Consider the following 27,467-nt stretch of genomic DNA (forward strand, 5'->3'; position numbering starts at 1 on the left):
CAACACAGAACACAGCTAAACCGAACACGCAACGAGACAACAGAAAAACAAGCCCTGTCCCTCCCTTCCTCAGGCTCATTCATCTCCGGCCCTCATCACAGCCTTGGCCCAAGGTGGACCAACGAGCTGAGTTCCTGAGGGGAGGTGAGACTGCAGACAGGAGGCTGAGGCTGAGGAGTTCATGAGGTGAGGTGAGATTAGAGACAGGAGGCTGAGGCTGAGGAGTTCATGAGGTGAGGTGAGAGCGGAGACAGGAGGCTGAGGCTGAGGAGTTCCTGAGGGGAGGTGAGAGTGGAGACAGGAGGCTGAGGCTGAGGAGTTCCTGAGGGGAGGTGAGATTAGAGACAGGAGGCTGAGCTTGAGGAGTTCATGAGGTGAGGTGAGATTACAGACTGGAGGGTGAGGCTGAGGAGTTCATGAGGTGAGGTGAGAGTGGAGACAGGAGGGTGAGGCTGAGGAGTTTGTGAGGTGAGGTGAGATTAGAGACAGGAGGCTGAGGCTGAGGAGTTCCTGAGGGGAGGTGAGAGTGGAGACAGGAGGCTGAGGCTGAGGAGTTCATGAGGTGAGGTGAGATTAGAGACAGGAGGCTGAGCTTGAGGAGTTCATGAGGTGAGGTGAGATTAGAGACAGGAGGCTGAGTTTGAGGAGTTCATGAGGTGAGGTGAGAGTGGAGATAGGAGGGTGAGGCTGAGGAGTTTGTGAGGTGAGGTGAGATTAGAGACAGGAGGGTGAGGCTGAGGAGTTTGTGAGGTGAGGTGAGATTAGAGACAGGAGGGTGAGGCTGAGGAGTTCATGAGGTGAGGTGAGAGTGGAGATAGGAGGCTGAGGCTGAGGAGTTCATGAGGTGAGGTGAGAGTGGAGATAGGAGGCTGAGGCTGAGGAGTTCGTGAGGTGAGGTGAGAGTGGAGACAGTAGGCTGCAGAAGCTCAGATCTCGAGCAATACCCTACCTGCTGGAGAAACTCAGCCTGTCAAGCTGCATCTGTGGGGGAGGATGTGGTGTGGGGGGTGGGGCGAGAAGAAGAACTACTCATGTCAAAACCCTGCCTGAAATGAGGGAGATGGTGTATATTTGCATGTGTACCTGTATGTTTGTGTGTTGTGTGTCCGTGTGTCTGTCTGGATGTGGACCTTCTCGGTAAGCTAGCTGTGCCATCACAACTTGGTGCATGGGCAAGTTTAGTGACAGGCAAGGAATCAGTCCCATCGAGTCCCAGAACAGGAAGGGAGAACAAGTTTTCACCGGGGACACCAGTGAACTAGCTACATTCTCATGACGCATGATATTTCACGGAAAACAAATTTTTAGTTCTAGCCTAATGGGATAGACAATTGAGAACAGATGGTCAACAGATTAATAATAACGATTGTTAGACAGTTAGATAGAGAGAGAGAAAAAGTGAGAGCGATAGAGAGATATAAACATATGAAAGTTTGTAGATGCTGGAAATCCAGAGCAACACACACAAAATGCTGGAGAAATTCAGCAGGCCAGGCAGCAGGAATAAACAGTCGATGCTTTGGGCCGAGATTTGAAGAAGGGTCTCAGCCCAAAATGTCAACTGTTTATTCATTTCCATAGATGCTGCCTGACCTGCTGAGTTCCTTCAGCATTTTGTGTGTGGTAATATAGAGAGATAGATGGATAGATGGATACAGGTAGAGGGGGAAGAAGAGAGAAAGAAAGATAGATATAGATAGATAGATCAATCGCTCATCAGCATAGATTATGAAATTTGTCTTTGCAGCAGCAGTACAATGCAATACAAAAGAATAGAAAAAAATGAATTTCAGTAAGTATATGTATATTAAATAATGAAATTAAATAAATAGTGCAAAAATAAAAATTTAAAAGTAGTGAGGTAGTGTTCAATGTCTATTCAGAAATTGGATGGCAGCGGGGAAGCAGCTGTTCCCGAATTGTTGAGCGTGAGCCTTCAGGCTCCTGTACCTGGTCGCATGTCCTCAGTGATGGTGGTCCTTAACAATGGATGCAGCCTTTTTAGGGCATTGCTCCTTCAAGATCACAGATAAAAGGCTGGAGGAACTCAGTAGGTCAGACAGCATCAATGGAAAAGAGTAAGTAGTCAACGTTTCAGGCCGAAACCCTTATGCAGGGGGCGCCTGGTTGATGTCCAAGAAGTCACAGAGGCTAGAGATAGAGAGATAAATGGATAGATAGATATAGAGAGAAGAAAGATAGGTAGATGAAGTGAAAGGTAGACAAAGAGAGGAGAAAGAAAGAAAGGCAGATAGATATAGAGAGGAAAAAGATAGTGAAAGATATTGATAGGTGAAGAGATAGATGATAGATAAAGTTAAAGAGATAGAAAGATAGAGATAGATAATGTGATAATAAATGGATAGGTGGATAGTTGATTGATAGATGACAACTAAATAATAAATGATAAATAAATATCGACCGATCGATTGATGGATGGATAAAGGATGGTGATAGATTGTACGATCGATCATACTCCAGCTTCAAGCTTCTACGCACTAACTGCTAAGCACCATCCTTGCTAAAAGCAAATAAAAGGACAGGGTTTTTGTGAAGAGACCGTGAAATGAAGCAATTTCACCATTAATTGCTTTTCTCTCCAGTCCCCAGCGTAGCTGTGTGTCTCTGTTTTTCGATTTGGAGTCAATGGTGTGATATGAGGAGGAGAAGGGAAAAACAGTGATGAGGAGACGCTCTGTTTCAATTATACTCTGTTAGTGTGTAGGCTTTTTGAACCAGGGTCAATCTGACTGGCTACTGACCATAAGCAAGTGTTTTAAAAATGTCTGCAAATTAGCTGGGAGCTCTCTAAGGCCAGTTCCTTAAAGTGTTGGCAGTTTCCCGTGACATTGCATGCAATAGTAGATTTAAAAGTTTCATAGACACAAGGGGCACTTTAGAAATAAATTAGAAAGCATTTTGTCATGTATTTCAGGGTTTCACAGAATCATTATGGAGCAACTTGAGGCTCTTTGGCCCATCAAGACCATGATTGCTCCTCAGTTCCATCTCCTGCTCTTATACGTAGCCTGCAAATTTATACATTTGTTTCGTGTTGTGTCATATGTCTTTTCACAACCATGATTGTTCTTGGCAAATGATTCTACTGAAGTGGTTTGCCATTGCCTTTTTCTGGGCAGTGTTTTCACAAGACTGGTGACTCACCCATTATCGACACTCTTCAGAGATTGTCTGCCTGGTATCATTGGTCACAAAACAAGACTTGTGATCTGCACCAGCTTCTCATACGACCATCCACCACCTGCTCCCACGGCTTCACGTGATCCTGATTGGGGGGCTAAGCAGGTGCTACGCCTTGCCCAAGGGTGAGCTGCAGGCTAGCGGAGGGAAGGAGTGGCTTACACACCTTTGGTAGAGATGTATCACCACCCCATCACCCATTTACTTCCCCCAAATGTTTGTCCAATTACTTTCTGAAGGATCTATGTACACCTGTCCTGTTGACCAACTCTTGGTCCACAGCTTCTATGTCTTCAGATGCTCGAGTGAGCTTGTGCTAGACTTCTCCTCAAGAGGAAACTTCTTCACCATGTCTGTCATGTCAAGATCCTTTGGATCTTGATACGAAGGGGATTTACCAGGATGCTGCCTTGATTAGAGAGGATATCTTATGAAGTTAGATTGAGCGAGTTAGGGCTTTTGCAAAGGAGAACAAGCAGAGACTTGATAAAGGTACATGTAGATAGAGTGAATAGACATAGACATTTTCTTACAATGGAAATAACCAATTCAAGAGGGCATAATTTTAAGGTAATTGGAGGATAGTATAAGGAGGGATATCAGAGTTAAGTATTTTACCCAGAGAGCGGTAGGTATGAGGAATTCACCGCCTGGGGTGATGGCAGAGGCAGATACACAAGGAACGTTTAACATGATCTTAAATAAGCACCTGGATGAAAGAGAGATGAAGTGCTATGTGGGAGGGAAGCGTTAGATTGCTCTTGGAGTAGGTTAAAAGTTTGACACAACATCACAGGCTGAAGGGCCTGTATTGTGCTGTAGTGTTCTAAGTTCTGTTATCTAGGCCCCAGCCTCAGCTTAATGAAGATTTCAATAACACTTAAAAGATAACTGTAGAGGTCAGGTTATTTGGTATATTTAACCTAGAGGTGATCCTGTCTCTTAGTACACCACAAAAAAAAAACACGATTTGCTCGTTCCCACTCACTTCAATTCTACTTCCCCTTCCCATTCCAATATGTCCAGTCCATGGCCTCTTCTCCTGCCGCAATGAGGTAACACTCAGGTTGGAGGAGCAACACATTATATCCCATCTCCAACTTGACGGCAGGAACATCGATTTCTCAAAATTCCAATATTTGCTCCCCCCCCCCCCCCCCCCCACCACCATCATTCTCCATTCTTGTTTTTCTCTCTCACCTTATCTCCTTACTTGCCCATCGCCTCTCACTGGTGCTCCTCCCCTCCCCTTTCTTCTGTGGTCTTCGGTCTTCTCCTATCAGATTCCCCTTCTCCAGCCCTGTATCTCTTATACCAATCAACTTCCAGCTCTTTACTTCACTCCTCCCCCCTTCTGATTTCACCTATCACCTGCTACCTTGTACTTCTTCCTCCCCCCCCCCCCCCCCACCTTCTTAGTCCATCTCCTTTTCAGTCCTGCTGAAGGGCCTCAGCCTGAAACATCAACTCTTTACTCTTTTCCATAGATGCTTCCTGACCTGTGGAGTCCCTCCTTCAATTTGTGTGTGTTGTCCATGGAGGGGAGGCTGAGCTGCGTCCACAACTTCCTGCAGTTCTTTGCAAGTGAAAAGACAGGGTACACCATCTCTGGGCTACCCAGCTCACTGCCCAGCCTCCCCCAAAGCAATTATCTCAGTTACAACTTCACCTTGAACGAAAATACTGTATAAAAAGTCCAGCAGATCCAGCAAATCTGAAATAAAGAAAGAAATGCAGGTCAGGCAGCATCTTTGGAGACAGAAACAAAAGTTCGCTGGTCCCTTAGTTTGAGAATGTGACCCTTAGCTCACTGATCCCTTAACCAGGAAATCATAGAGCATTATAGTAGAGAAACAGACCCTTCAGCTCATCTAGTCCATGCCAAACCGTTATTTTGCTGAGTTGCATTGGCCCACTTCTGGACCATAACCCTCTACACCCCTCCCATCCATGCACCCATCCAAACTTCTCCTAAACGCTGCAGCCAACCACACATCCATCACTTCCGCTGGCAGCCAATTCCACACTCACACCACCCTCTGCGCGAAGGCGTGACCCAGTTAGACCCCTGAAGAGTGTCAACAAGTGAAGCATGCAGGGGGCATGGCAGTGTGACGATTAGCAAAACGCTTCCCCAGTGCGGAGACCCGGGCTCAGTTCCAACGGCTGTCTGTACATTCTCCCCGTCACCACCCAGGTTGCCTTTGAGTGCTCTGGCTTCCTCCCACAGTCTATTGATAAACAGGTCAGGGTCCGTAGGTTGTGGGCATGCTACGTTGGTGCCAGAAGCATGGCAGCACTAGCGGGCTGCCCCCGGCACATATTCGAACCGTGTTGACGCAATTGAAGCATTTCACTGCGTGTTCCAATATCTCAAAATTCGTATGACAAAAAAAACGCTCATCTTGTTTTCTGCACTGTTGAATCCTTATCACAAACCTCCTAATACCTGCTCTGAGATGTACCAGGGGCAAAGTTGACAAAAACAATCTGTGGATAATCCCTGCCACCTCATTGCCGCTGCCTAACTGTTATCAGATATAGTCATTATGAAATTAAATACTTCAATAAATCCCTTCAAGTTAAAGGGAGTGTGTTAAGTGACCTCCTCAGCGAGAGTGGCCCGGGTTATCCTGACTCACCATAGCAACCACCAGGTGTGGAAGCAGGCCCGGTGGCGCTTGCTGTCAAGTCGAGTAACTCGGAGGGCCTGACTGAAAGCCAATTGTCCTGTTCAAAGACCCACTTGTCAATTAACCATCGATGTCAGGAGAAGGAGTGCGAATGGGCATGGACGGCAAAGGCAAGGCCAGAATTATTTTGTTATCTGGCATGTGATTCGCTGACAGTTCTCTCATTACTAAGTGATGTGCAAGTGATCTGCAATTGTAATTAATCCTTGAATTGAAAGAGACACAAGTCAGACTCAGAGCATTGGGATTTTTCTTTCAAAAATTCAAGCATAATAGGTGGAGAACGATTTGCCAACCAATGGAAATGCTGACAGCCATTAACCTTTCACCTGTGCTTGGTACCAGTTGACAGGCAGTTAATTTTAATTTGCAACGAGTCACTAGAGCAACATAATTTGTGTTGAATTTGCTCACTTAATTGAGGTTCGTTGTGGGAGTATAATATGTTCCCCTGAAGGAGAGAAAATCACTAGGTTTGCCTTCAATACCATTTACATTATTTTAATGTAAGCTGCATTCCTGTGGTCTTGGACTTCACACGGGGAAGCAGCTTGAAGGAGTGGTACAAGGAATACCAATCTTTGTCCCCTCAGTTGATTCCTGCTGGAAGAACCCAGTGGGTCGAGCAGCGTCTGGCGTGGCAGAGGGACGTCCAATGTTCCAGGTCGAGACCCTGTGTCGGGTCTGAGGATGTAGAGGGTAGAATGTTAGGGGCAGTATGGGAGCACAGCTGTTAGCGCAATGTTTTCAGTCTCAGTGATGGGGGTACAATTCTGCAGCTGTCTGTAAGGAGCTTTTTCGTTCTTCCTGTCATGGCATAGATTTCCTCCCGGTGCTTTGGTTTCCTCCCACGTTCCAAAGACATACGGGTGGGGGTTAGTAAGTTGTGGGCGTGCTATGTTGGCACCGAAGCATCATCTCCTTCACAACTATACAGTGACCTAACGCGGCACACTAGCGTAGTGGTCGGCACAACGCTTTACAGTACCATCGACCCAGGTTCAATTCCTGCTGCTGCTTGTAAGGAGTTTGTACGTTCTCCCCGTGACTACATGGGTTTCCTCCGGGTGCTTTGGTTTCCTCTCACAGTCCAAAGATGTACCGGTTGATAGGTTAATCGGTCATTGTAAATTGTCCCGTGATTAGGATAGGATTAAAATCGGGGGATTGTTGGGCAGCATGGCTCAAAGGGCCAGAAGGGCTGATTCCATGCGGTATTGCAATAAATAAATACATGAATAATAAATAACTTGCCCTTCCAAGTGAGGTGGAGATTCACATGCGTCTGCTTCAAGGTGGTTTATTACATTTGATGTTATTGATGTGGTCTCCTCTGCACCTGGAGACTAAGTGCAGACTAGGTAACTGGTACTTGCAGAGGACTGGTGTTCTGTCTACAAGGTTCCCCATTCCCTCCCCAACCCGTCTGCTCTAGACCTTCTCCGCTGCCCGGGTGAGGCCCAGTGCAAACTAGAACCCCAAGCTCACACCCTCTCTCAACCCTCCTCTCAGCCCTCTCCTCACCCCTCCTCCCACCAATCCCTCGCATCTCTCTCCACCTGCTCCCTCACACATCCCTCACATTCTGGATTAAATCCACTGCCTCTATAAGGGCAGAATCTAATTTGTCATTTTAAATCCAATTTCAGTCTGGGTCCACTGTGGGATGGAATGGATTGAGGCAGATTGCAGTGAGTGAAGCAGCTCTTGCTAAAACCGTATTGGTTTTCATAAATGCAGTATGTGCTGTTTACCCGAGCAAAAAATATGGGATTCTTTCCGTGATATAAGAGAACATCAATCATTTATCTGTGAAGTCAAAGTCCCTTTAAATCACTATATTCCTGGAGTATGTAAGAGAAATTGTAATCTGCAAGTGTGTCTGTTAACGTGTGTGTTTGTTTAGAACTCTGTGGAGGAGCTAGAGACATATCTGTCTTTCGGTTTACCTATTTTAGTTTATACCTAATTATTCATATCTATATATCATCTTGGAATAGTTCAGGATATCAAAAGCGCTTTGCAGCTGATAATAATCTTTTGAAGAAATGGTATTAAACATAGGGAACTTTGCCCAGGGAACAGCTCAAAATAGCCCGTATTCAGTGAGGGATAATTCTTGAAGAAATCCCTTGATCTTCCTGGAAACTGTGTATTGGGATCTTTGACATTTATAATAATTTATGCCGTGTGTGTTTTTTGTACCACCGTGCCTGTTACACTGATGGAAGCAAGTTCATCATTGTGCCTGTACCTCACTGTATTTGTCCACATGACCATAAGCTGGACTTTATTTAGGTGCCATGGTAGCGTAGTGGTTTGCGCAATGCTATCGTGGGGTAATGTAAGGGTTGGAAACATATGCATAATTCACACCCACCAACACTGAGTTGGGCTTCACTTTATGAGGCTGCCCTGACCTGCTAACGTAATGACTTGAACTTTTTTTTAATCGCACTTGATGTTCTGTGTTTGGTTGACAATAAAGGAGTTGTTATGGTTTCTCTTAAACCGAAAACGCCTCTGCCATTTTATTTACAGCTTGGGCTGCTCTGGAATTGGTAGTTCAGTTCCGATGGTGTTGTGTAAGGAGTGTCTGTACGTGGAAACCCCCCCCCCCCCACCCCGTGCATTGCGTGGGTGTCGTGAACTACATATACCTGTCTGGACACGCCCCCCGCTGACTGCTCCAGTGGCTCCACCCACAGACCCCTGTATAAAGGTGATTGAGGCCTCTCAGTCTCCAGGATGTAGTATGGTGGTCACTCACTGCTTGTTCCTTCTTCCAGTCAATAAAAGCCGATATCTCGCCTTACGTCTCAGAGTGAGTTATTGATGGTGCATCAGTGGGTTTCCCCCAGGTACTCCAGTTTCCTTCCACCGTCCAAAGGCATACTGGGTAGATTAACTGGTTATTGTACACTGTACTGTGATTAAGTTAGTGTTGATCAGGTTTGTTGGGGGTTGCTGGGGCAGCACAGTGTGAAGGGCCAGAAGGCCTAATCTGCGCTGTATCTCTAAATAAAATAAAATAAGAAGTTTATCACCTGGATATTGGAACATAGAGTGAAATGGGTCATTTGTATTAACAGCCAACACAAACTAAGGAAGTAAACACGAGGAAATCTGCGGATGCTGGTAACTCAAGCAACACACACAAAATGCTGGTGGAACACAGCAAGCCAGGCAGCGTCTCTAAATTAAACCTAATAACCAGGCCTAAAAATATTGAATGGATCTACAAGTTCAGAGCATTGAGAACCCCTGTTAATCTAATCCAGTCTGGGGACTCCCATGGAAGCAGATGAAAAAGGAAATACCGAAAACTACAGAAAGCAGGGAAGGTATGTCCTCTTTGAGCTCACATACAGCTCCATACATCCCTCATTACAGATTGCCCCCAATGCAGACCAACCCTGGTGGCACATCAGCCCATCAGCAGGTAGATGTACAGCAATGTGGTGCTCCAGAACAAGCACTCCCCAAGCAGGCCAGGCAAAGGCCTTCTCCGCCAGGTCCCTCCCTCTCACCGCAAGCCCCACTCCCCACTCTCTCCCTGCCAGGCCCTCACCTCCAACCCTACCCCTAATCCTAACCTCCACACCACTCTCTCCTCCAGCATCTCACCTCCACCCCCCAATCCTACCCCAATCCCTAACCCTAACCTCCGAGACCCCCACAATTCCTGTCGCACACCCCCAGAAACCTTGGCCCACATACCTGCAACCATGATCACTCATTGTGTACAATTCACACCTACCCAACACCAACCATAAGCAATACCCTCACCAACCTTTGCCACCACTCCCACAAACCCTTAGTATATCATAACCCTGAACCTTAAAGAGATAGCTGATAGAACAAAAAAGATCCCAATAAAAGCAAGTGGAGTTGGAACAGGTTAATGAAGGCATGGGCCAGATCAAAGTGGCAGGGTCAAGTGACACTGAACCTCCAGTAATGAGATCAAGAAACACGAGAGGGATAATTTTACTTAGAGGGAATTAGGTTTGATTTCGATGACTTTCAGCGATGACATTGAGGATCGTGCTTCTTGTGGGCACTGAATTGGCAGAAATGTGAGCCAATTTCTCCTCTCCCAGTCAGAGTGAGAACAGGGTTCCTGTCATTCTCACCCATCATCCCACCAGCCTCCAGCTTCAGTGGATCAGAGTCAGAGTCACCGGCATAGGTTGTGAAATGTGTTAACTTAGGGGCAGCAGTACAATGCAATGCATGACAGATATATAGAAAAGATAAATAAATGAATTACTGTAAGTATATATGTGTATATGAAATAGTTAAAAACAGTGCAAAAACAGAAATAATAAAGTAGTGAGGTAGTGTTCATGGGTTCAATGTTAACTTAGGAATCGGATGCAGGAACAATGAGAAGAAGGCATGTCCTGGATGATGGGGGTCCTTAATAATGAACTCTGCCTGCTCCCAAGTAGCACTGCTCCTTAAAGATGTCTTGGATATTGCAGAGGCTAGTACACATGCCCCCCCCCCCACCTTACCAGACAGTGATGCAGCCTGTCAGAATGCTCTCCACAATAGAGCCATTGAGATTGCATCTGCTGTAGACCAAATTACGGTGGGTCCAGGTCCTTCTTGGAACAGGAGTTGATGCTAGCCGTGACCAACTTCTCAAAGCATCTCATTGTCATAGACATGAGTGCATTGGACAAAAGTCATTAAGGCAGCTCTCACTACTCTTCTTGGGCACTGGTGTAATAGTTGCCCTTTTGAAGCAGGTGGGAATTTCTGACCATAGCGGTGAGAGATTGAAAATGTCTTTGAATACACCCGCCAGTTGGTTGGCACAAGTTTTCAGAACCTTGCCAGGTACCCCATTGGGGTCTGTTGCCTTACGGGGGCTCACCCCCCCCCCCCCCCCGCCATCCCCCCAGAAAGGCAGCCTGCTGTCGACCTCTGCGACAGAGATCATGGGGTCACAGGATGCTGCAGGGTTCTTCGCTGCTCTACTTAAATTCTCCCTTTCAAAGCAAACATAAAAAGCATTGAGCTTGCATGGTCATGAAGCTAATGGGTTTCTCTTTGTAGGAAGTAATGTCCCGCAAACCCCGTCAGAGCTGACGTTCATCTGATGTCACCACCAACCTCGCTTGGAATTGTTTATTCGTTCTTGAAGTAGCCCTCTGCAAGCCAGACCTGGTTTTCTTGGAGAGACCTGGGTCACCAGGTCTGTACATCTTCCACAATTTACACTGGTATGGTCCCTTTCTGTTTTAGATTACCAGCATCTGCCAACTTATTGTCTTGAATTCTCACTTTAATTGATGACCTGTCAATTGTCTCTATTTCTAGTCATACGAGGGCCATGGACAATTTATTGTCCATCATTGATTCTCTTGAGGGAAGGGAGAGTCACCTTTATGAATTCCCAGGCTTTAGACACTGTGACATTCTCTCTTCTCCCTCTGCGCATCAGGCAGAAAATACAAAATACTTGCCACTAATTTCAAGGTCAGCTTTAATCCTGCTATTATAAGACTATCAAACACTCCCCTAGGAAGATAAAATGGACACTTGACCTCACAATCTACTTCGTTACGGGCTTGCACTTTATCATCCGCTTACGCTGCACTTTCTCTACAATTGTACATCTGTCTACCTTCTGTTACCATTTAGCTCAATGCACTGATGTGATGAAATGTTCTGTATGGATGGCATGCAAAGCAATTTTATTACTGTACCTCAGTGACAATAACTTACCAACAATAACTTACCAATTCAGCTTAATGTCAACAGATAGAGTCGCATCCAATTAAATTCAGAGTTTCTGTAGAAAATCTCCCTTGGTTTGTCTTCTTAAATCTGATAGGTCCTTGTTTAAATATCCACAGGTAATTTAGAGTCATACAACAGGAAAAAAGGCCCTTCAGCCTATCGAGTCTGTGCTGATCATCAGTCAACTATTTACATTAATCCTATATAGCACACAGAGAATTATTTCCTCACTGAACATAGAAAACAAGAAGATCAAAACTGTTGCATTGTCACACAGGGGGAACACAGGACACTACAGCACTGCACAGCCTTTTCTGCACATGGTGTTGTGCCGATCTTTTGACCTACTCTAAACCAGGGGTTCCCAGCCTGGGGTTTATGTTCCCCTTGCTTAATCGTATTGGCCCATGGCACAAAAAAGGTTGGGAATCGCTGATCAAAACCTTCCCTCCCACAAGGTCCTTCATTTTTTTCACCCATATGCCCATCGGCGAGTTTCTTAAATGTCCCTAAAGTACCTGGCTCTGCCACTCCTGGCAGCATATTCCATGGTCACTCTGGAAACATGCCTCTGATAGATACATTCCTCCAATCACCTTAAAATTATGTCCTTCTCGTATTAGCCATTTCCACTCTGAGAACCAGTCTCTGGCTGCCCACTCGATCTATGCCTCCTATCATCTTATACACCTCGATCCAGGCTCCTCACGTGCTCCTTTGCTCCAAAGAAAAAAGCCGTAGCTTGCTCAATCTATCCACATAAGTAACACTCTCTCATTCAGGCAGCATCCCAAATGGTAAATAAAGGGTAAATCCCCTTCATATCCGGAGGATCTTGATGTGTGGACACGGTGAAGGTGCTTCCTCTTAAGAGGAAGTCTAGCACAGGCGATCTCGAGCATCTGAAGACATAGAAACCGTGAACCAATAGAAAAGTTATATTGTAATTTGCCCTTTACTGTGCCTATTGTCTTGTTTATTAATTATTCTACTGCCTTGCACTGTTTTGTGCACTTTATGTAGTCCCATGTAGGTCTGAAGTTTAATGTAGTTTTGTGTTGTTTTACGTAGTCTAGGGCAGTTTTGTGTTGTTTCACGTAGTCTAGTGCAGTTTTGTGTTGTTTCACGTAGTCTAGTGCAGTTTTGTGTTGTTTCATATAGTCTAATGTAGTTTTGTGTTGTTTCACGTAGTCTAGTGTAGTTTTGTGTTGTTTCACGTAGTCTAGTGTAGTTTTGTGTTGTTTCAGGTAGTCTCGTATAGTTTTGTGTTGTTTCACGTAGTCTAGTGTAGTTTTGTGTTGTTTCACGTAGTCTAGTGTAGTTTTGTGTTGTTTCATGTAGCACCAGGGTCCTGGAGGAACTTTGTCTCATTTTTACTGTGTACTGTACCAGCGTATATGGTAGAAATGACAATAAGAGCGACTTGACTTGAAGTCCCAGCTTACTCAACCTATTCTTATAATGCATTCTCTCTAATCCAGGTAGCATCCTGGTAAATCTCCTCCGCACCCTCTCTAAATCTTGCACATCCTCCCTTTAATGATGCAGCCAGAACTGAACACAATACTCCTGGTGTGGTCTAACCAGGGTTTTATTGAGCTGCAACAGCACTTTGGGGATGTACTCATTTAAGGAGGATTGTGAAAAGGTGGGAGTCAGTGCCTAGACATCGGAGTATGGCATGGGCCAGAGCACTGATGTACCAGACACCAGACTCCTATGAATTTTATGTTGGGCGCAACCTCACTAGAGATCCCCATATCCTCAACACATAGAATATAGAACAGTATATCACAGGAACAGGCCTTTTAGTCCAGGATATCTGTGACCACCATGATGCCAAAATAAGCTGCCCAACTCCTTGCTTATGGTCTATATCCATAAGACATAGGAGCAGAATTAGGCCATTCAGCCCATCGAGTCCGCTTGATTTTTAATCCTCTTAACCCCATTCTTCTGCTTTCTACCCATAACCTTTGACATCCTTACTAATCAAGAAGTTATCAACCTCCATTTTAAATATACTCATTGGCTTGCCAATGAGTTTCACAGATTCACCACCCTCTGACTAAAGAAACCTCCCTTCCCTCTTCATATACAACATGCAGGATGCTGGAGGAACCCTGTGGGTCAGGCAGCGTCTGTGGAGAGAAACGGGTGGTTGGCATTTTGGGTCAAATCTCTTTGTGAGGACTGGTTCCTCCAGAATTTTGTGCGTTTTTCTTTGCTGCAGATTCCTGTATCTGCCACCTCTTGTGTCTTAATTTCCTGTTCTACTGCCTATCTAAATCAAGAATTTCCTGTATGCGTCTCTTAAATCTTACTATCATATCTGCTTCCAGCACCTCCCCTGGCAGCAAGCTCTCTCCTCTCACCCCAGAAAATTGTTGGGTGCATGCAAGTCCTTGCCAGGGGTGGCAGCAGAGCCAGATACGTTAGGGCAGGGGTTCTCAATCTTTTTAATGCCATGGACTAATAACATTAAGCAAGGGGTCCTTGGACCCAAGTTTGAGAACCCCTGGATTAGGACATTTAAGAAACTCTTACAGGAACATGGTTGATTAAAAAAAATGAAGAGCTACGTAAGGGAGAAGGGTTAGTCTGATTTTAGAGTGGGCTAAAGGGACGGCACTACACTGTGGGCCAAAAAGCCTGGCCTGTGCTGTACTGATCTGTGTTTCTTGCCTCTTCTCAGCCACTCCCTCCCCCACCTCCCCCCTCGCCACCTGCACAACACATCGTACCTATCGAGTGCCATAGCAACGATTCCCTCTCATTTTCAATCACAGGTATTTCTGTACGGTTTTGCACGGGTGAAAATAAATTGCAATTTATTGTGCGTCTATTAGCAAGTCTTTGTTATAATTGTGTCTCCACTGAATGCTTCCTAACAGAGGGATCAGAATGGTTATCTGAAGAGTACAGTGATGGAACAAATGGTGATTTTGTGGGGTAATTTATTTTAATTGCTAGACAACTTAATGGGGAATAATTCCAATTTCTGTCCATAGGAGTTGCTCATTTTCTTTCTTATTAAGTATTTAAAAAACACCGATCAAACACACACACACAAACACATACACAAAAATACACACACACATAAACACAGACACAGACACACACTCTAACTCATATACAAAAATATATATACACACACACACACACACACGCACGCGCACACACACACACACACACACACACACACGCACATGCACACACACGCACGCACACGCACACGCGCACTCACGCACACACACACGCACACACACACACACACACACACACACAGAGTTGGCACAGAGGCCTTAGGTCCACACCACCAGGTTCCAGGTTCAGGAACTGTTATTACCCTGAAACAACAACAACGGGCCGCTGAACCAGCAAGGATAGCTTCACTCACCCCAGCATTGAAATGACTCCACAAACTACGGACTCACTTTCAAGGACTCTACAATTCATGCTCTCAGTATTAGTTATTTACTTGATTTTTGTATCCGCAGTTTGTTCTTTGTACACCGATTGTGTGTTGTTTTTCATTCATTCTGTTGTATTCCTTTGTTCTACTGGGAATGCTGGAAAGAGAATGAATCTTGGGGCAGTATATAGTAACAAAGTACTTAGATAATAAATTTATTTTGAAATTTGAATGATCTCAGGGCCAGGGTTTGGCACTTTTAATCACTGATTACAACAACAGATTTGCTTTGGAAACCACAAGCAGGAACGATCACAAGCAGAGCATCAGGCCGAGGGTTCATTTTATTGAGAGCTCATAAATAATGATAAAAGTCCTCTTTGTGGACTGAATGCTGTTAATGTCTCATTGGGCATAGGCACCATGCTTTATGCATTGTCACTGGTCTCAGTGAGGCTTTAAACATTAATTGGAAAGTGAAAAGACTGAACTGAATTTAATGAGGTAGCCTGTTGTAATTTCCAAAGTTGGACATTATTTAGTGATTGTACTGATGGTACCATCTATCAGTCGGTGGCTTGATCCCGGCACAGTGATCCGGATTGACATGCTTCATGGTCTAGGCTCATAACTAATAAACCTGACGCTGAATATTTAAGATGTGTACTTCCCCAGGGGATGCGATGCTATTCAAGTCATGGGAAAGAGCGTGAGAAGCTCAAGACGAAACATTACTCAAACAAACTCAAAGGGTTAATGCCTGTGTTCCGTAGATTTGGGGCAAGCGGGTAGAGTAGCAGCTAGCGCAATGCTTTACAGTGCTGGTTGTAAGATTGGGGTTCGCTTCCCGCTGCTGTCTATATGCTCTCCCATGTGGTGTGTTGTGTTGTGGTGTGGTGTGGTGTGCTGTGGTGTGGTGTGTTGTAGTGTGTTGTGGTGTGTTGTGTTGTGGTGTGCTGTGGTGTGTTGTGTTGTGGTGTGTTGTGTTGTGTTGTGTTGTGGTGTGTTGTGTTGTGTTGTATTGTGTTGTGTTGTGTTGTGATGTGGTACGGTGTGGTGTGGTGTGGTGTGTTTGTCTGGAAGTGTAGCAGTAGATGTAATCGCTTTACAACTCCAGCAATCACTGCAAGGAATTTTTATGTTCTCCTCCTGACCACGTGGTTTTCTTCCAGGTGCTCTGGATTCCTCCCACATTCCAAACACGTGCAGTCAGGGTGAGTTTCTATCGAATGTTGGAGCCGGAACTGTGGCAATACTTGCGGGCTACCCCTAGTACAACCCTCACTGATTTGATTTGACACCAACAACACATTTCACTGTATGTACAAAGTTCAAAGTAAATTTATTATCAAAGTACATGCTGTATATGTCGGCATATACAACCCTGGGATTATGGTCATGCACAAGAAACGCAATAGAACCAATGCAACACACACAAAATGCTGGTGGAACGCAGCAGGCCAGGCAGCATCTATAGGAAGAAGTATAGTCGACATTTCGGGCTGAGACCATTCCAGGACGAAGATGTTTTCCTTTTTTAAACAAAGGGGCTTCCCTTCCTCCACCATCAACTCTGCTCTCAAACGCATCTCTCCCATTTCCCACACATCTGCTCTCACCCCATCCACCCACCACCCCACCTGGGATAGGGTTCCCCCTGTCCTCATCTACTACCCCACCAGCCTCCAGGTCCAACATATAATTCTCCATAACTTCTGCCACGTCCAATGGGATCCCAGTACCAAGCACATCTTTTCTTCCCCCCCATTTCTGCTTTCCACAGGGATCGCTCCCTACACGACTCCCTTGTCCACTCGTCCTCCCCATCCCTTCCCACCGATCTCCCTCCTGACACTTATCCTTGTAAGCAGAACAAGTGCTACACCTGCCCTTACACTTCCTCCCTCACCACCATTCAGGGCCCCAGACAGTCCTTCCAGGTGAGGCGACACTTCACCTGTGAGTCGGCTGGTGTGGTATACTGTGTCTGGTGCTCCCGGTGTGGCCTTTTATATGTTGGTGAGACCTGACGCAGACTGGGAGACCGTTTCGCTGAACACCTATGCTCTGTCCGCCAGAGTAAGCAGGATCTCCCAGTGGCCACACATTTTAATTCCACGTCCCATTCCCATTCTGATATGTCGATCCATGGCCTCCTCTACTGTCAAGATGAAGACACACTCAGGTTGGAGGAACAACACCCTATATTCCATCTGGGTAGCCTCTAACTTGATGGCACGAACATTGATTTCACTAACTTCTGTTAATGCCCCTCCTCCCCTTCTTTCCCATCCCTTATTTATTTACTCCCCCCTTCCTTTTTTTCTCTCTCTACCCCTCTCACAATCACTCTTTGCCTGTTCTCCATCTAACCTCTGGTGCTCCCCTCCCCCTTTCTTTCTCCCGAGGCCTCCCGTCCCATGATCCTTTCCCTTCTCCAGTTCTGTATCACTTTCGCCAATCACCTTTCCAGCTCTTAGCTTCATCCCACCCCCTCCGGTCTTCTCCTATCATTTCAGATCTCCCCCTCCCCCTCCCTACTTTCAAATTTCTAGCTATCTCTCATTTCAGTTAGTCCTGACGAAGGGTCTCGGTCCGAAACATCAACTGTACTTCTTCCTATAGATGCTAAACACAAAGTACACTGCAGATGCTGAGGTCAAATCGAGATGAACAAAAAAGCTGGATGAACTCAGCAGGTCAGGCAGCATCTGTTGAAAGAAGCAGTCAACGTTTTGGGTCGAGACCCGTCAGGTCAACGGATGCTGCCCGAACTGTTGAGTTCATCCAGCTTTTTTTTTACATTCCTAAGGATGCTGCCTGGCCTGCTGTGTTCCACCAGCATTTTGTGTGTGTTGCTTGAATTTCCAGCATCTGCAGATTTCCTCGTGTTCGCGAGAACCAATGGAAGACTGCACTCAGCAGGTTAGACAACCAGAGAACAACCAGTGCAAATACAAAAGAAATAGAAAGCAATAAATATTGAGAATATGAGATGTAGCATCCTTGAAAGATAGGTTGAGGACACATGGATGGGGCAAGTGAAGTTGAGTAAAGTTATTCCTTCACTTTCAAGAGCTTGATGTTTAAGGGGCAATAACTGTTCCTGAATCTGGTGGTGTGAGTCCTAAGGCTCCTGTACCTTCTTCCTGATGGCAGCAGTGAGAAGAGAGCACGTCCTGAGTGGTGGGGGTCCCTGATGATGATGTTTCCTTCCATGTAGATGTGCTCAATGGTGGGGAGGGCTTTACTCATGAGGCACTCATGCCATTTCCACTCGTTTTATAACGGTTTTCCATTCAAGGGCATTGGTGTTTCCATACCAGGCCATGATGCTCATATACTCTCCACCATACATCTATAAAAGTTTATCAAAATTTTAGATGTCTCTGCTGAATATTTGCAAACTTTTAAGGAAGCAGAGATGCTTCTGTGCTTTCTTTGTAATTGCTCCTCAGAGGACTAGCTTAAGGCCCTCTGGGTTCCTCCTCTAGAAGCTAATAATGAGCTCCTTGGTCTTGCTGACATTGAGCGAAAGGTTGTTGTTGCAACACCACTCAGCCAGATTTTCAGTCTTCCTCCAATATCCTGATTTGTCACCACCTTGGATCTGGCCTATAATTGTGGTGTTGTCAGTAAACTCCAATATAGCATTGGAGCTCAGTTTAGTCGCACAGTCATAAGTGTAAAGTGGGTTGAGCAGTGGGCTGAGCACACAGCCTGCAGTGCACCTATGCTGAGGAAGATTGTGAATGAAATGTTGTTTCCAACCCCATCTGAGTGGGGTTTGCAAGAGAGGAAATCACGGATCCAATTGCACAAGGAGGTATTGAGGCAAAGGTCTTGAAGCTCATTGATTAGTTTTGAGGGGATGATGTGTTGTAGTTGATAAAGAGCATCCTGACGTGCGTACCTTTGCTGTCCAGTTGTTCCAAAGTTGAGTGAATAGCCAATGTGATGGTATCTGCTCTGGACTGGTTGTTCTAGTAGGCAAATTGGAGTGGATCCAAGTCACTTCTCAGCAGGAGTTGATGTGTTTCTTCGCCAAGCTCTCAGAACACCTCATCACTGTAATTGGACGACAGTCATTGAGGCGGGTTGCTGCATTCTTCTTAGGCACCGGTAAACTTGAAGCAGCTGGGTGCTTCAGACTGCCAAAGCCAGTTGATCAGCACAGGTCTTTAGTACTCAGACAAGTACGCCGTCCGTGATTTCACCCTCCTGAAGGATGCTCTCATGTCAGCCTCAGAGACTGAAATCACAGGGTCAGAGTTCATGAAGATTCCTCCATGATCTGGTGGCCAAGGTAAGCATAAAAGGCATTGAGCTCATCTGGCAGTGAGGCCCACTTGTCACCCATGTCGCTCAATTTCACGTTTTGAGAGAGAGATGTCACAACTGTCGAGCTTCCTTCAGTGATTCAAGTTTTGTCCAGAGTTGCCACTTCGGATATGTGGTGACTTTCCAGAGATCATACCTGCACCTCCTGTATCCTACTTGCTTGCCATTGATCCTACCTGCAGCAGACTGCAGATCTCATGCTTCACCCAGGGCTTCTGGTTGGGGAAGATGATTGAATGATTTTGTGGGGGAACACTCGACTGCAACTGTTTTAACAAAATTCATTGGAACCACGGCGTATTTATTCAGATCCACAGATGAATCCACGAACACGGCCCAGTCCAGCAACTCAAAGCATCCTCTGCCTCCTGCAGCCATCTCTTTATGGTCCTTACTTCTGGACCCTTGCTCTTCAGCTTACTTCATGCTTCCCTTTCCCTTGGGAAAGGACTGAGTTTATACACTCTGTCTGTGCTCTCCATGACTTTTTCACCTCTCTAAGGTAACCTCTCAGTCTCTAACACTCCAGAGAATAAAGTTCTAACTTGCCATTGAAATTGTTCCAGATTTATTAAATCACTTGATGAAATCTTGCTGTAACCTTCACCGCTCGAAGGGAAACAAATCCAATTTTTCTGATCTCTGGTAATCTGGTCTTGACATCATTCCCGAAAGAATAAACAGCACAGCATAGCGCTGGTCCTTCAGCCTGCAATGTTCTGTTGAACTTTTAAACCTACTGCATGATCAATCTAACCTTCCCTCTCAGGGAGACCTCTATTTTTCTATCATCCATGTGTCTATCCAAGAATTTTTTTAAACATCCTTAACATAGCTGCCTCTACCAACACCCCTGGAAGGGTGTTCCTTGCACTTACCACTGTCCTCTGACCTCTGCCCCTATATTTTCATACAGTCATAGTCATAGAAAATTACAGCACAGAAACAGGCCCTTTGGTCCATCTAGTTCATGTCAAACCATTTAAACTGCCCATCCCATCAACCTGCACTGGGGCCATAGCCCTTCATACCCCTACCATCCATATACCGTTCCAAACTTCTCTTAAATGTTGAACTCGAGCTTGCAAGCACCACTTGTGCTGGCTGTTCATTCCATGCTCACATGACACTCAGAATGAGGAGATTTCCCCTCTTGTTACCCTTAAACTTTTCATGTTTCACCCTTAACCCAAGACCTCTAGTTGTAGTTTCACCCAAGTGCAGAGGAAAAAGCCACTTCCATTTACCCTATCTTTTCCCCTCATAACTTTGTATAGCTCTTTCCTCCAATTGCCTTAGAGTTATGCCGTCTCAATTGATGTATGCCTCTTGTCATCTTGTACACTTCTAACAATTGGCCTCTCATCCTGTTTCGCTCCAAAGAGAAAAGCCATAGTTTGTTCAACCTATCTTCATAAGATATGCAGTCTAATCCAAACAGCATCCCGGTAAATCTTCTCTGCAACCCCTCTAGAGTTTTCACATCCTTCCTATAATGAGATGACCTGAAATGAACATAATATTTATTTATTTTTTTATTATGCCTTTCCAACCCTTTGAGAAGTGCTGCCTAGCATCCCAGGCAATGATGTGGATCACAATGTGTGAGTACTGAGTGAGAATCAGAGTTTTTCATCAACAGCATGCAGACTGGTGCTCATTTTGAAAACTGCAACTTGACTTTTTATCTTCTTCTTTTTCCTCGGCAGTCCATTTATTTTTGTCTGTCTGACATGTTCTTTGTATATATCCTACTTTGTTGCATTTGTTTTTTGCAAGTTTCACCATTAAACCCACATTTGGTCTGGTGTATGTGAACCCCTGCCACAACAGTAACACAATTTGTGTGGCCGGTCAGGTTTCTGTTTAGTCATTGCAATTTTGTTCACACCCTTTTTCATTTTTGATTGCAAACTCTAGATGTTCTTTCCATTGACACAACAGTTTTAACTGCTATTTTAAATGCGAGTTGTGCTTCAGTTGGGCGACATTTTTGAATGCTTTCTTGTAAGATTCCACAAACTGAACGATCTCTCGGTGCATCATTAAGCCCACCACTGAACTGACAATACTCAGACAATCTCTTCAATTCAGCCACGTAAACTGAAATGGACTCCCCTTTCTTTTGATTCCACTTATAAGACTTACAGCATTCTGCAATCAACAATGGTTTCAGTTCTAAATGTTCCTGCATTACTTTCATGATATCAGCACCGCTCATTGCAGCTGGTTTGGTTGGGGCAGTGTGCAAACTGCATGCTTTTGCACCAATTGCACTCAGCAAACCTGGCTCTCACCTTTCATTGGTCATTTCATTTGCTTCAAAATGCTGCTCAATTCGATCAGAATACATCATCCAGTTAGCTGTTGTGTGATCGAATGCATCTATCTTTCTGATGTACCTTGCTATTTCTGCTTTTTATTATTTTATCATCTGGTATTCACTGTTTATGAACCCATGAATTTTTTCCATTTTCTGCCTTTTTTTAAACTCAACTGTCTTTTTCTACGCTTCTGGAAAAATATGTGCTGTGATGCTTTTTAAAGAACTGAACTAAATGTCTCACTGCACTTCAGCAGGTAAGTGATCATTTCAGGCTTGTTTTAAAACTTACTCATCTCCACTGTGATGTTTTGTACCTCCAAAAACTTATCACAAAAAAAACATGGGAGCCTGGGATAACTTGTGTACTTCGTTTCTCTTGAGTGAAGTGTTCACATGTGATGGGGTAGCGTAATGACGAATGTCATTCACTTACTTTTACATACAACCCATAATGAATTATGTAAACAAACATAAAAAGCTTAATCAAACAATATATTTACAATATTACTTATACATTACTGAAATATTAAATACTCCTAGTGTGGTGTAACCAGAGTTTTATAGAGCTGCAGAATTACCTTGCAGTTCTTGAACTCAATCCACCGACTAATAAGGCCAACACATTGTAGGCCTTCCTAACCACCATATCAACTCATGACAACCCTATCAACTTGCAAGAGAAACAATGCAAATCAGCCTGATAAGCCCACAGTACAAGATGCAAAGTGATGGAAGAAGGTGGTACGGAAAATCATGAAATATTTATGCTTAATTTAGCCCAAGGTTGTCGGAGAGAAAAGAAAACTGTGTTCTAGATAGGACTGCAATACCATGTCTCTGGTAGCTGAAGTCCCATCCATAATAAAAGAAATGTCAATGTGCACTTGTCAAAAGTTTCCAATAAAAATGAGGAGCGCCTTCAGCAACTGTCTTTGGACTGCTTCCTGAGCCCTTCACTCTCAACAATTGTTCACACTGCCGATTTTTTTTTACTATTGCTAAAATATTAACAAGCTGTCAGAATTCAACTGGCGAGGATCTGCACGGATGCTCTGCATGCTCATGCTATTTATAGCCCACGTTAGTTCCAGGCCACTGCTCACCAGTGGGAGACAAACCTGAGACCATGTTGAAGCAGACTGTGGCGGTTTGTCAGGTTGGCACTGGAGCAACGACATGCGCGAGGACAAGAGAGGATCCAGCAGTAACGAGTGAGGCTATCTTGTCCCTACTAAAAGTACAAAAGTCAGCTACATATGTTCGCTGTCTTCCAGTTTTGAGAGGTCAGCGTAGACTTTCAGACTGGAAATATGGAATGACAAACTCAATCTCCTCAGCTGCAGAGCATTTCATTCTTTTGATTTCATCCACATCTTAACTACTGCTTGTCAAGAGTTCTTTCCAAAGACATAGAAACATAGAAAAACATATAGCACAATACAGACCCTTTGCCCACAAAGCTGTGCTGAACATGTCCCTACCTTAGAACTACCTAGGCTTTACCCATAGCCCTCTATTTTTCTGAGCTCTATATACAAGTCCAGGAGTCTCTTAAAAGACCCTATCGTTTCTGCCTCCACCACCGTCGCTGGCAGCCCATTCCACACGCTCACCACTCTTTGCGTAAAAAACTTACCCCTGACATCTCCTCTGTACGTACTTCCAATCACCTTAAAACTGTGCCCTCTCATGCTAGCCAATTCAGCCCTGGGGAAAAGCCTCTGACTATCCACATGATCAATGCCGCTCATTATCTTATACACCTCTATTAAGTCACCTGTCATCTTCCGTCACTCCAAGGAGAAAAGGTGAGCTCACTCAACCTATTCTCATAAGGCATGCTCCCCAATCCAGGCAATATCCTTGTCAACCTCCTCTGCACCCTTTCTACCGTTTCCACGTCCTTCCAATAGTGAGGTGACCAGAATTGAGCACAGTATTCCAAGTGGGGTCTGACCAGGGTCCTATATAGCTGCAACATTACTTCTCGGCTCTTAAACTCAATCCCAAGATTGATGAAGGCCAATGCATTGTATGCCTTCTTAACCACAGAGTCAATCTGCAGTGCAGCTTTGAGTGTCCTGTGGACTTGGACCCCAAGATTCCTCTGATCCTCCACACTGCCAAGAGTCTTACCATTAATACTATATTCTGCCATCATCTTTGACCTACCAAAATGAACCACCTCACACTTACCTGGGTTGAACTCTATCTGCCACTTCTCAGCCCAGTTATGCATCCTATCAATGTCCTGTTGTAACCTCTGACAGCCCTCCACACTATCCACAATACACCTAACCTTTGCGTCATCAGCAAATTTACCAACCCGTCCCTCCACTTCCTCATCCAGGTCATCTATAAAAATCACAAAGAGTAGGGGTCCCAGGACTGATCCCAGAGTCACACCTCTGGTCACTGACCTCCATGCAGAATATGACCCATCTACAACCAGTCTTTGCCTTCTGTGGGCAAGCCAGTTCTGGATCCCCTTGGATCCCATGTCTCCTTACTTTCTCAATAAGCCTTGCATGGGGTACCTTATCAAATGCCTTGTTGAAATCCATATACATTACATCTTTACAACTCCTCCATCAAACTTTACAGCTCCTCCCTCGGAGAGTCAGACACCCTGAGCCAATAGGCTGGTCCTGGACTTATTTCCACTCGCCATGATTTACTTATTATTATTATTTAATTATTTATGGTTTTTTATATTGCTATATTTCTACACCATTCTTGGTTGGTGCAACTGTAACAAAACCCAATTTCCCTCGGAATCAATAAAGTATGTCTGTCTGTCTGTCTGTCTGCTGCTCTACCTTCATCAATGTGTTTAGTCACATCCTCAAAAAATTCAATCAGGCTCACAAAGCATGACCTGCCCTTGACAAAGCCATGCTGACTATTCCTAATCATATTATGCCTCTCCAAATGTTCATAAATCCTGCCTCTCAGGATCTTCTCCATCAACTTAATTTCCTGGGCTATCCCTCCTCCCTTTCTTGAATAAGGGAACAACATCTGCAACCCTCCAATCCTCCGAAACCTCCCCCATCCTCATTGATGATGCAAAGATCATTGCCAGAGGCTCAGCATTCTCTTCCCTCGCCTCCCACAGTAGCCTGGGGTACAACCCCTCTGCTTCCGGTGACTTATCCAATTTGATGCTTTCTAAAAGCTCCAACACATCCTCTTTCTTAATTACTACATTTCTCAAGCTTTTCAGTCCTCTGCAAGTCATCCCTAGAACCACCAAGATCCTTTTCTGTGGTGAATACTGAAGCAAAATATTCATTAAGTACCTCCGCTATTTCCTTCGGATCCATACACACTTTTCCATTGTCACACTTGATTGGTCCTATTCTCTCACGTCTTATCCTCTTACTCTTCACATAGTTGTAGAATACCTTGGGGTTTTCCTTAATCCTGTCCACCAAGGCCTTCTCATGGCCCCTTCTGGCTCTCTTAATTTCTTTCTTAAACTCCTTCCTGCTAGCCTTATAATCTTCTAGATTTATATCATTGCCCAGTTTTTTGAACCTTTTGTAAGCTCTTCTTTTCTTCTTGACTAGATTTGTGGACCACATATCTTGTACAGTACCATCCTACCATCCTGTTGAAATCCTTTTCTTTAAGAACCTTGGTGTTGTGCTGCGATATTATTTCCTTTGGTATTCATTGATTCCCATCCAGAGTGTCTGTCTCTCAGAGGGTTGATGGCAAAAAGAGTTAGTGGGGTGGGAGTGCTTGGAGGTCAAAGTCGTGTTGGTAGGTTTGTTCGCTGAGCCTGGAGGTCAGGTCGCAAACGTTTCGTCACTAATAGAGGTGACATCATCAGTGTGTAAATGAGTGCTGTTTCTGTGGAGTGCTCATGCTTATATCGGTCTGACTCAATATTCTGATTGGTTGGCTGTCCCACTGGTTGCTGGTGTGTACACGGGGTCCTGGCCAACTGGATAGCTGAGTGATCTCGGCTGGACTGAATCCCTGGTTATTGGTCATTATGAGTGCCATTCTCCCCCATTCTCTCCCCCTCTCTCCCCTTCCCCCTCTCTCTTTCCCTCTCCCTTCTGTCTCTTTCCCCCTCTTTCTCTCTCTCCTTCCCCCTCTCTCTCTCACTCTTGCCCCTCTTTCTCTCCCCCTCCCCCCTCTCCTCCCTCTCTCCCCCTCTCTCTTTCTCTCTCTCTCCATTCTTTCACCCTCTCTCTCCTTGTCTCTCTTTTTCTCTCTCACCCTTTAGCCCCGCACGTAGGTCCATGAATTGTGTCCAGTTCAATATGCTTGTTCATAGAGTCGTCTGTTGAGAACACTGTTCTGTCATTTTGAAGAGCCGATGCTCCCCTCCACTCCATCTGCACAGAGCTGCAAAACAGGATGGATTCCCTCACGTGCTCGATTGGTTAAGGGAAGCTTTAAGGCTTTGGAGATCAAAGCACAAAGTAATTTATGAGCAAAGTGTGTATATCACATGGAACCATGAGAAACCAAAGAAACACAACAGATTTCATGAAAAAACACATGTAAGAGAGACCAACAAACATCCAATGTGCAAAAGAAGACAAATTGTGCAAATAATAAAGATACAAATAGTACATAGATTACAGAGCCCCCACTCCATGGGCTGCAGAGCGAAACCGGTGACAACAGGGCAGCAAGTGTTCCAGAACCAGTCCACATGGGTCCCGTGCACAGATGCTGAAAATCGGAAATAAATACAAACAGAAAATGCTAAAAACATGCAGTGGGTCGGACAGCAGCTGTGGAGAGTAAAACCAGAGTGGATAATTCAGGCACGGGGAAGAAACAAGTTAGCTTTGAGTTATAAAGACGGTGATGATAGATGAAAGGCGAAGTTAGGGTTTTAGTGGAAATAACTTATGTAGCCCCCTGAACAACTGGCTGGATGGGGGAAGTTAGGGGGTGATACTAAGAGAAAGATGTATGATGGATTTGGTGAAACCTATCATTGAATTGTTAGTTGGTGGGAACGGGAATTCACTATATAGATCCACAGCGGGAAGCTGGAGAAGGGAATGTCTAAGAATGGAGTAGAGATGACTGGTCCATACAGAGGCCTGCTGGGGGTGGGGTGGGGAGGGTCAAAAGGAGAAAGTGAAGACCATGTTGGGTGAATGGCCAGGAATTACTGTATAGTTCTCAGAATGAAGAGAGGCCATTGAAGAAATGCCTTGTACTTAGAAGTTTGTAAAGATTCTCATTTGTGAGACACATCATCTAAAACTTTGGCAAACTTCTATAGATGTGCACCTCTACCAAGACATCTGCTACGAAGAGGAAAGCCCTCGCTTGATCAAGCTATCCTCATAACAGATGTCCTACAGCCTATCAAACGCTCTTCATCTCAAGTTCTTGATATTTCTTGCTTATTTGTGCATTAATTAATATCACTATTTTCTTTTTTTTGTATTTTACAGTACATTGCCTTTTGCACATTGGTTGTTTGCCCATCTTGTTGTGTCTGGTCTTTCACTGTTCCTGTGGTGGTACCTTTCTATTTACTGTGAATGCCCCAAAGAAAATGAATCTCATGGTTGTATATGGAGACACTTATGTACTTTGCTAACATATTTACTTTGACCTTTCAACTTTGAACTCTAATCCAGGATGCATTCGGGTAAATCTCTTCTGCACGCTCTCTATAGCTTTCACACCAAATCTTTGCCCAGTGCATTCTGTGAGATCTATCCTTTGGAACAGTGAAGAGACTTAACTGAGG

General features: G+C 44.7%; 1 long non-coding RNA gene across 5 annotated transcripts in view; it reads left to right on the forward strand.

The window, feature by feature from the left end:
* Positions 1-27,467, forward strand: part of LOC132377711 (uncharacterized) — a 91,950-nt gene that overhangs the window by 41,044 nt on the left and 23,439 nt on the right. For 3 of the 5 annotated variants that reach the window (XR_009506724.1, XR_009506727.1, XR_009506723.1), the window contains exon 3: positions 10,962-11,100. This is a non-coding gene — a long non-coding RNA (uncharacterized LOC132377711). Of the gene's footprint in view, positions 1-10,961; positions 11,129-16,235; positions 16,278-27,467 lie in introns of all 5 variants that reach the window. The other 2 variants (XR_009506726.1, XR_009506725.1) reach the window with 2 other exon arrangements.

This window comes from Hypanus sabinus, chromosome 19 (genome assembly GCF_030144855.1).
Source record: "Hypanus sabinus isolate sHypSab1 chromosome 19, sHypSab1.hap1, whole genome shotgun sequence".
NCBI lineage: Eukaryota > Metazoa > Chordata > Chondrichthyes > Myliobatiformes > Dasyatidae > Hypanus > Hypanus sabinus.